Source organism: Oreochromis niloticus, linkage group LG18, assembly GCF_001858045.2.
Source record: "Oreochromis niloticus isolate F11D_XX linkage group LG18, O_niloticus_UMD_NMBU, whole genome shotgun sequence".
Taxonomy (NCBI): Eukaryota; Metazoa; Chordata; class Actinopteri; order Cichliformes; family Cichlidae; genus Oreochromis; species Oreochromis niloticus.
In genome coordinates this window covers 12291808-12300949 of record NC_031982.2, presented here as the reverse complement: position 1 = coordinate 12300949, position 9142 = coordinate 12291808, and the positions used below count along the sequence as shown (strand labels likewise).

The 9142-nt window shown below is 40.2% G+C and overlaps 1 long non-coding RNA gene across 1 annotated transcript; it reads left to right on the top strand.

Annotated features, from left to right (window-relative positions):
* The first annotated feature begins 299 nt into the window (after positions 1-299).
* LOC112842949 (uncharacterized) lies at positions 300-2048 on the top strand. The gene is made up of 2 exons (XR_003215030.1): positions 300-387; positions 1674-2048. It is a non-coding gene; the product is annotated as an uncharacterized LOC112842949 (long non-coding RNA).
* The last annotated feature ends 7094 nt before the right edge of the window (positions 2049-9142 follow it).

Sequence of the window (9142 nt, the reverse complement as noted above, 5' to 3'; positions counted from 1 at the left end):
TTACTCCCCAACACTGTATATAAATAAAGTTGTATTGTATTGTATAGTACACAGCAAATTTAAAAGTGTTAAATGTTTTGGTGTTAGTAGACTGTGCAAAACTAGAGTTAATTTTACTCTAAGTAGAGCCATATTCTTTTCATGTAACTCTGAGGTGTAAAATAATATTATTTAAAATCGTGTTAAAAATGAGTGATTCTGTATCATATCTGGAGGTGTTACAATGGAAATATTAACTCCTGACCTCTGAACTCTGAACTCCTAAAGGGGCTACAACGCTAACAGAGTAAACTCACAGACTCCGCCCCCAGCATCACAGGTTCTGACTGAAGCTAAAGCAAGAAGAACATGTTACTCTCCATATTTCTGAGTTGTTTGTCACGCTTGGTAAGTTGTTTGTTTTCTGAGATTGTTTTAATCATTATTATCATCTTTTACTTCTGTGGCTTTTTTGAGCTGAAGTAAAGCTGTGCGAAAGGCATTAGCCATGTTGCTCGGTGATAGCATAATAATCTGCTTTAGCTCGCTGAAATGTATTGTTTGCAGGCAAATACTATAGTGTTGAAAAGAAAGTTTGCATATGAATATTCAGTGAAATTTTCAAACTCAAAAACAGCTAAAACAATGTTTAAATCGTGAAATGTTGGCATAATGTTTATTTCAGCATTAACTGTTGTCTGTGTTCTTCAGTTGTTTCAGAGAGCACCATTTTAACAAATGTGTTCTGGGTATAATATTGCCTTTAAATATGGGCAATGGATCTAGAATCTAGACTTGTCTTTAAAAAAATACTTTACACAAGTTATGGCTCAAAATGATTCTTTTTTACTGCTGCAGTTGTTTACCAGATTATTTGCACAATTAACTACTGCACAACTAATTTTTATTGAATCTCCACACAGTATGGGTGGAATATGGGGGGGTGCAGAAGTACATTAAAGTTCCACAAAGTGATTAATGGAGGACATGCATATCGTATTGAAGAAAAGAGTAAAGAGCCTTTGATAAATTCAGTTCAATTCAATTTTATTTATACAGCGCAAATCAGAACAACAGTCGTCTCAAGGTGCTTTATTTTGTAAGGTAGACACTACAATAATACACAATATTCTAATGAAAGCAAGAGCATGTACATTGTTCCATATTGTTACATGTTTTAGAAAATGTTTTGAAATTGTGGTGCACAGTTCAAAATAAATATTTTTCAGAAAAACGTTGGCTCTTTTTAATAAATGTTTATTTCCCAAAGAAGTTCAGAACAGTCAAATTTACACCTTTTAGAATTAATTAGAAGATAACTCTCATGTAGTTAAGATAAAATACTCTATGAGAGTTAATATATAAACTCTAGTTAGTGTTAATAAGTCTTAAATTATCAACTCCAGACAGATTTGGTATTTCACACTAAATCAGAGTTAACATACCAACTCTCCAAAAAGAGTTAAATTAACACTCTCTGGTGTGGACCCATATAGACACGACAGTAGTGTTGAAATCAAATCTGACAGTGTTAATTTGGCCATGCTGGATTTGTTGTGTAGGTAGGTTGTTGTGAGTGTGAAGTAGATTTACCACAGGCACAATGCGCTACATCGTAGGTGTCATCTAGTATGGTAATGTGTACGTATCTGTGTATTTTTTCATCAGTGAGTCTGTATGCCCATGTGCAAAAGTATGTGTGTGTCTGTGTGTGTGTGTGTGTGTGTGTGTGTATACCATGTTCATCAGGATTCCTTGTCAGAGAAAGGGCATGGAGGGTCCCAGAGGTGTCAAAGCGGACAGCAGGGAGCAGACAGAGGTGACACAGGGAGAGGGCTCTGGTGACATTTGCACAGTGGGAACTGACCGCCACAGCATAATGACGAGCGAGGTCCGCTTTTACTAATGAGAAAAACAAGGAAGAAAGCGGGCAGAGAGATGGCCTTACATCTGTATGTTTGCACACAGAGAAACGCGCACATGTGTAACGAAACACTCTTTTTTTGTCCATACAAACAGCTTCTTTGCTTGTTTGACTCAGATGTGACTAATAAAATGTTTCTTGAGTACCAGGAGTGCATGCTGACACACCTGTGCTTACGCACACATACACCTAGCAAAATCCAAAAAGCCTCGGGTCAAACAGAGCTCTAATGTAGCATATTCGGAGTATCGGTGCACACATGACCAGAGGCTACTGTGAAGCAGTGGAGCACAGCCTCAGTTTAAACTAACCATTGGCAGCCTCTCTGCATCTCAATAACAGACGTCCCAGGGCTGTCGATGACTCACACTAGCTGGTCAGGAATTAATGAAAAATGTGTGTTCGTCTGTACTGCAAATATAAGTCTTTTATTAAATGACATCTGTCTTCTTTAATTATGTTTTTGTCTCATCCTTTCTGTACATTTTATTTTATTTTTTATATTTTTTAGCAGGCAACTGGCTGGCTAGCACTGCTTTTTTTTTCTAAGTTCACCATATCTACAAATATCTGTATCAACATATCAAGCTAAATCTTTTTGGCCGTTACAGGATGAATCTAAAAATCTGATCTGTTAATGGCGCTCAATGCAAAAAGTTATATGACAAGCCAGCTATTAGATTTCATCCTGGGGGTGGCATTAAATGTGTGTACAAAATTTCATGGCAAATCCAACTGCTGTCAGGACTATAAAACTACCAAAATGCTTCTAAAGGCTTCCAAGTCCTACCCGATACCAGATGTCAAAACAGCAATTATATAAAGCCTTTTTCTGTCTTGAATTGGGTACAGACTGGAATCCCAAATGCGCACTGCCATTGTTATACCAAACTGCCATAGAGAAGAGCAGAACTGGCATGTATTTAAATGGAATCGAAATATGGCAAATCGTTGCTTGGCAGTCATTCGAAAGATGGTTACTTTGTTGGGAAATGGATAAACAAGCAGTAAATGAGCAAAGGTGGTGTAGATGTTGAGGGAACCAGGGAATGCAAAGATAAAGAGACTGTTTGAGTGGGTTTCAAGTGCTGTGAGAGACAAACAGACAGACAGTGGCATACAAAGGAGCCACTGGCTACAGGCTTTACAGGACTCAGACCAGAGAGATGAGCTGGGTATTGATCTGCAGAGTTTGAGTTTCTTTGTGAAACAGGATCTGAGGACACAAGCGAGAGCCTTATTTAAAAGTCTCCCTATTCACATCCATATCTATTGATCCATGCACACTTTCATCCAGCTTTAAGTAACTCTCTGGTTGCTGTTTTTCCTTTTCTCTGCATCTCCTCTTCTCATTCTTTTTTTCCCCCTCATTCTGTTTGGCTGTCCAGGCTCAAAAAGTATCCCTTATTTTCTCTTGCGCGGGCTCATATTTCTTTCCTTTTTCCATCTCCCTTGCCCCGTCTTTAGGACTTAGGTGAACTTTTAAGAGCATACTGCATTTCCCGATCATGTTTCCATTCAATTTATCTCTGAGTGATTGAAACCGGCTCTTTTATGGGTGTTTATTTTTCTAATGTGTTTCCCATAAAAGTCTCCTTATCCTCAGAATCCCTTATCTCTGACAGCAATAAATTGAGCGGATCAACTCAGTGTGGCACAATCACATTTAGCAATGACAAGCAGTTTTCAACACCCAAACACATGCATGCATGTGTGCTCACACACACACACACACACACCCATCAGAGATAACAACTTTGGTTTTGTGGTAGTTTTGATTGGCCACGGATGCTGTTGTCTGACAGCAGGAGTAAAATATGGCTGCCGTTATTGTATGCTGTCATAACTTGGCTTGTAAATCTCTCCCTGAGTGGAAGCAGAGAGGAGGGAGGAGTGAATTGATTCTCTTGTTGTACTTCATCTTTAGCCCCTCTGCTCTTGGTGCGGAGCCAAAGGCCTTGGAAGCCATCTTCATTATGTGTACGTCTACAGAAGGAGACAGTGTTAGTGGCCCCGCCGTCTGATGTCATTTTAATTACTCTGCACTCATATCTAACATGCCATAGCTCTCCTTCATTTTCCATTTCATACCTACCTTCACCCTTTTTTTTCCCCCACTTCTACACATTTGCTTTGTGCCTGCATCTTCTCCGTCGCCTCCCAGCCTCACTGTCTTCTGCCATTTGACTCCTACCCAGCAGCAGTTCTGAGCAGACCTCCACCGTTAAGCGCAGTACAACTGATAACGTCAACCATGCTGTCTGTGACTGACAGCTGCGTAAAATGGCTGTGGCAGCACACAGAGGCATGGAGAATCCTTTTTCAGGCTGCACCAGAGTCGGTCCCTGCGCCCATCTGTCAGCCGAAAACAGGAGCGCAGACTATCAGTCACAGCTGACCCCCAGTCAGCCACGCAGGGGACTAGCTGGGAGGGGAAAGGCTCAGAGCAACACAAATAAGCATGAAGATCAACAGATGGCTCGCTGTCAATCATCCTGGGGTTCTATTTTTTTTCTTAATCTCACCACACCTCTGTTCTCCACCTTTATTTACACATTCTTATCCTGACAATCCAATAAAGCCTAATGTTATATTCCCCCCTGAATCCTTCTTTTTCCTCTGGCTCTCCGTTTGTCCCCAGGTGGCACAGCAACAAATGTGACATGAGCTCAGTAAGGTGTGCTGCTCCACTCCCCACACACGGCTTAGATTGCTGTCATTACACTCACTCTGTGCTATTTCATTCCCACTGTAATTGGAGGTGCTGTGAATGAAAGTAGGGTCCTTGATTTCATACTTTGAAGAGACTGATAGCCAGCCGCGCACTTGCCAAGGGGAGGTGTGTGTGTGTGTAAGAGCAGGTGTAGGTGTGTGTAAGTCTACGTGTATGTATGTGTGGGTGGCTGGTGTGAAATCTAACACTACAGAGAGTGAAAAGGGGAGGACATGCAGTTTTAAGTACTGCAGATGTTTGGATAATTATGGCAAGAAACTGTTCATTCTCACTGGTACTCCCTGCCTAGTTTTAGCGAGGCCATGACACAGGTTCCCTGCATGGTGTCTCTTTTCCCGGCTCCTTATCATAAAGTACAGAGTATAAAACCTTGTTAATGATCTGCGAGTTGAACCCCGGAGACACGATGAGATATAAACTGATGGATGTAGAAAGTCTTCTCTCTTTTTGTGGCTCACAGATAAATTTACATTAAAAACCATAATTCTGCTGAAAAAGGACAAAAAAGTGCTTTAAGTAAGGGGAGGGAAAAAAATCAATGTGGCAATTTAATTTAGTGTAGAATGAACACTTTTACATATTACTGTACAAGATGCAAATGAGATTTCTCCCCTTGAATAATCATCTATCTAAAAGGCTGAAACACACTGGGAGGTAATTACACTGCTCTGATCATTAAATAACCCCTGTTCTCTTTCACACACGCGCACACTTTCTCTCTCGCATTTCCCCCTCTCTCCTCGCAAACACCCAGCACTTTTCTTTTATACACATCGAAAGTATACCGCTGGGGCATTTTTACACCGGTATCAGTTTGCTCACACAAACATTAGCCCACACAGACACAAAAAGCGTGATGGTGCATGAATCATACACCTTCAGACCACTGAAGAATACAGCAGGAGCCACGCTCGCTTTTACACTATCATTTTTTACACACCTCATCTATTACGATCTACCAGTGGCAGAAAAAACCTTGTTTAACCGCTGAAGCTGTCTGTATTGTGATTAACATTCTCTTCTGTTCTATTTAAGAAGTAAATTAGATGAGATCATCTATTTTGCATTAAACAGTGGCAAGTTATCAGACTTTACCATCTACAGTATAAGCTGTTTTAGGATTCCACTGATACTTATCAACAGTTCATGTTTTGTGTTGATGCTTTGCTAAATGTCAAAGTAGATTAATAAGTGTAACATACTCTTAGACTTCATATCGACTTATATAACAGAATAACATTACTAGAATAATTCCTTCGATAACTGATTTAATTGCACTTCCTGTTGTGCAATGAAATGTAAACTGCAAATATATATATATATCTATATATATTTCTAAACTACATTTACCTGAATTTAGATCCATCATTAAAACAGCTCACACAAATCCCAAACTATGAAGACCACCTCGCTGATATTTATATATGCAAAACAGGGAATTATCAACAGCATTTTTAAAGGCAGTTGCACGGTACAGCAGGTGCATGTAGCGGTAAAGTGACTTTCAGCTGGGTCTCCCTTTGAAGAAGCAGAAATGAATGCTGGATTAATTCCTGATGACAGCCATCTAAATCTTCCCTCAGCTTAAAAGACATTAAAATTCAAAGCACGCGATGAAAAAGCCTCTAACAAAAACTGAGGCTAAACTGTCTTTAGTTGTCTTTGACAACAAATGCAAATAATGAAATTACTGAAATGTGACTCAAACTAGCAAACATTTTATGAAATTATTAACCTGATGGGTCAAATTTAACAAAGGCTTTGCATGTGATAATAGTTTAGATGGGCTTTAAGCGATTAAGACATCAGTGTAATTACTACTGTAGTTGTTGAACATGAACAAAACATCGTAAAAAATTAACTAATTCAAACCATTGAATTGAACCTCTTGACAGTGTTTGCTGCAGTCTGAAGCATTTTAAATATCAAATAAATTCAATTCCAATCCAACTTTATTTATAGAGCACTTAAAAAACAACATAGTTGACCAATTTGCTTTCCAGTCTATGCTTTCCCATAGATTTTTATAGGACCTTTAAAAGTTCTTTTGCCACCACAGCTATCGCCATTCGGTGGCCTCCAGATTAGATGCAGGTTTAACACACTTTTTTCTGCCCCAGAAGCCACATTCATGCTTTATGCTATCTATACAGTATCTATGCACCTTGTTAAGCCAGTTAGCTCATAATGTTGCACGTTCCCTCCTTATGGTCACTTCTGGCTGCAAAATATGTTTTGCCATCTTGGCCAAACTTGAGGCTTCTAAGTCTAATCCAATAACCAATGGTTGGCATCAAGGTCACAGCATACATATTTTATATACAGTCAGTGACCAGTTACATTTCCATCTGTCACAGCTCCGTGAAAGCTGTCCTGCTATATACTGTAGAGTAGCAACATATTACAGCCAAGGAAAAAAAGTGGATTTATTATTTGTGGCTTTATTTCCACTGTCTCTGGCTGACTTCACCTGTCTCTCCGTTGTAACACTACCAAACACTTCAACCTGGCACAGCTGACAGTTTGCTTCACTCAGATCAAAGAATCACCAAAACTGCAGGCATTTTGCTCCACTGGAAAAGCACCGCGTTGTGTCAAAGCACAGCTGTACAAGTACAGGTGGATACAAAATGAGTGGCAGGAAAACTCTATTTACAGCTCCCTTTACAACTTGACAGATGGATTGGAGCTGATTTTGATGCCACGGATCAGAGCAAAATGGGACACATCACTTTCCTCGACTGGCATGCTGCTGCTTTTGTTTGTGCACTTTTTTTTTTTTCAAAGTCCTTGATCTCGCTTAACTTCTGTGATTAGAAAATACGGTTAAAGGGGAAGTGAAGTTTCTGCTTTTTTCAATTGTCTCAGCCGAACTTGGCTCTAGAGGATATAGAGATGCAGAGGTTTCCTGGACGGTTGAAATCAAAGCCTTAGGTGTAGGGACTTCAAAGTAATAACCTAAATAGCAACCTTGTTCATTCATGAAAGATGCTGCTATTCCAAAACTCATTATGCTAGTTGTCAGGAGAAGGTCAGGACTATGACACAGACCTCTAAGCTGCCTAAAGGAATTTAGTGTGGATCACCTTCTGCAGCACGCAGTGCTCAATTCCAGCTGTCATCAGGCTAGAGGAGGCAGGAATACATTACCAGCCAGGATAATACTCTTTATTATATAGCTTATATGCCAGCTCACGGTGCCTTGGGGCAATGAGAGGAGCAATTACAAGGACAGGGATGTCTGGTGAGTGTGTCTCTGCACGTCTGTATATACACACACACACAAGCACACCTGCCAGCGTTTACCTCTCAAAGCCAATAAACTCCTAATACGTTATTTTCAAAGTTGCATCAATGTTTAATATGTCATCAGCCCTCTGACATGCACCACTGCTTACAGATGATCTCCAGTACAAGGACATGATCCTTATCCTGCAGTAATTTCAACCCAGTAATGCACACGTAGTGTAATAAATCCCTTCTAAATCAGTACCATAGTTGATATTGGTTTATCTTCTAAATTTTCTAAGTATTGCTCACACTGACACTAGTTATATATGTGTGTGTGAAGCTACAGTAACAATGTGGTAGTTTAGAGGGTTCAGCACTAAGTGCCTCAAATGCCCCAAAGGCTTTATTTGATTCAAAAGGGAACAAACACTGAAATCTCTGTTAGATGAAACACAATTTCACCATGATACCACCAACAGAGCCTCTCCGGTGCCCCAGCAACATTCAAAATTGCTGATTTTTAAATGTTCTATCTAACAATAATCCTCCGCGTCTGCGTTGAACCTCCCCGCGCTGCTTGTTCTTAACACACCAATATAACAACATTATGTGTTTCCAGATGGGAAAACATCACAAAAAGGCTGAATCAAATATTCATCCTGTGTTACCCGTCGATCGGTAATCTCCCATTTTCATTTCGGCACAGTCGCTCTTTCTATCCCCTTTCCCCCTGCTCTTTTGCTCCACGGTTTCATCTGCCGTCTTTTTTCGATGTAATCTCTTTACGGATAAGGAATAAAAGAGAAAGAGAAATGATGATACCTTAACAACGACGCAAAAGCTATTTGCTTTTACCGCTGGAGGTACTGATGATGTTCATTTCCCCCGTGTTTGCAGGCGAATGTGTTTGTGTGCTTGTGTATGCAAGTCCATTTGCGTGAATACCCCTGAAATGAGCATCGTCACTTCGCAAGACACACCGAATCAGTTCTCACCTTTATCTATTGGATTTGGATCGGTTCAAATTTGAACGTTGTGCTGTTTCAAAGCCTGCAACTCTGCTGGGAGCTCACTGCACCCCTGTACTTGTTAGCACTGATAACTCAGAAGCGTGTGTGTGAGGGTTTGTTTCTGGCCTTTACCCTGCACAAGGATGTCAGCTGTTGATTGGATTGCGGCACACACACACACACAAACTTACACACACTGGGCTGCTTTCCTCTTAATAGCTTAACAACTTCTGAGAAAGTCTGCACATCTTCAAAGTGACCTGA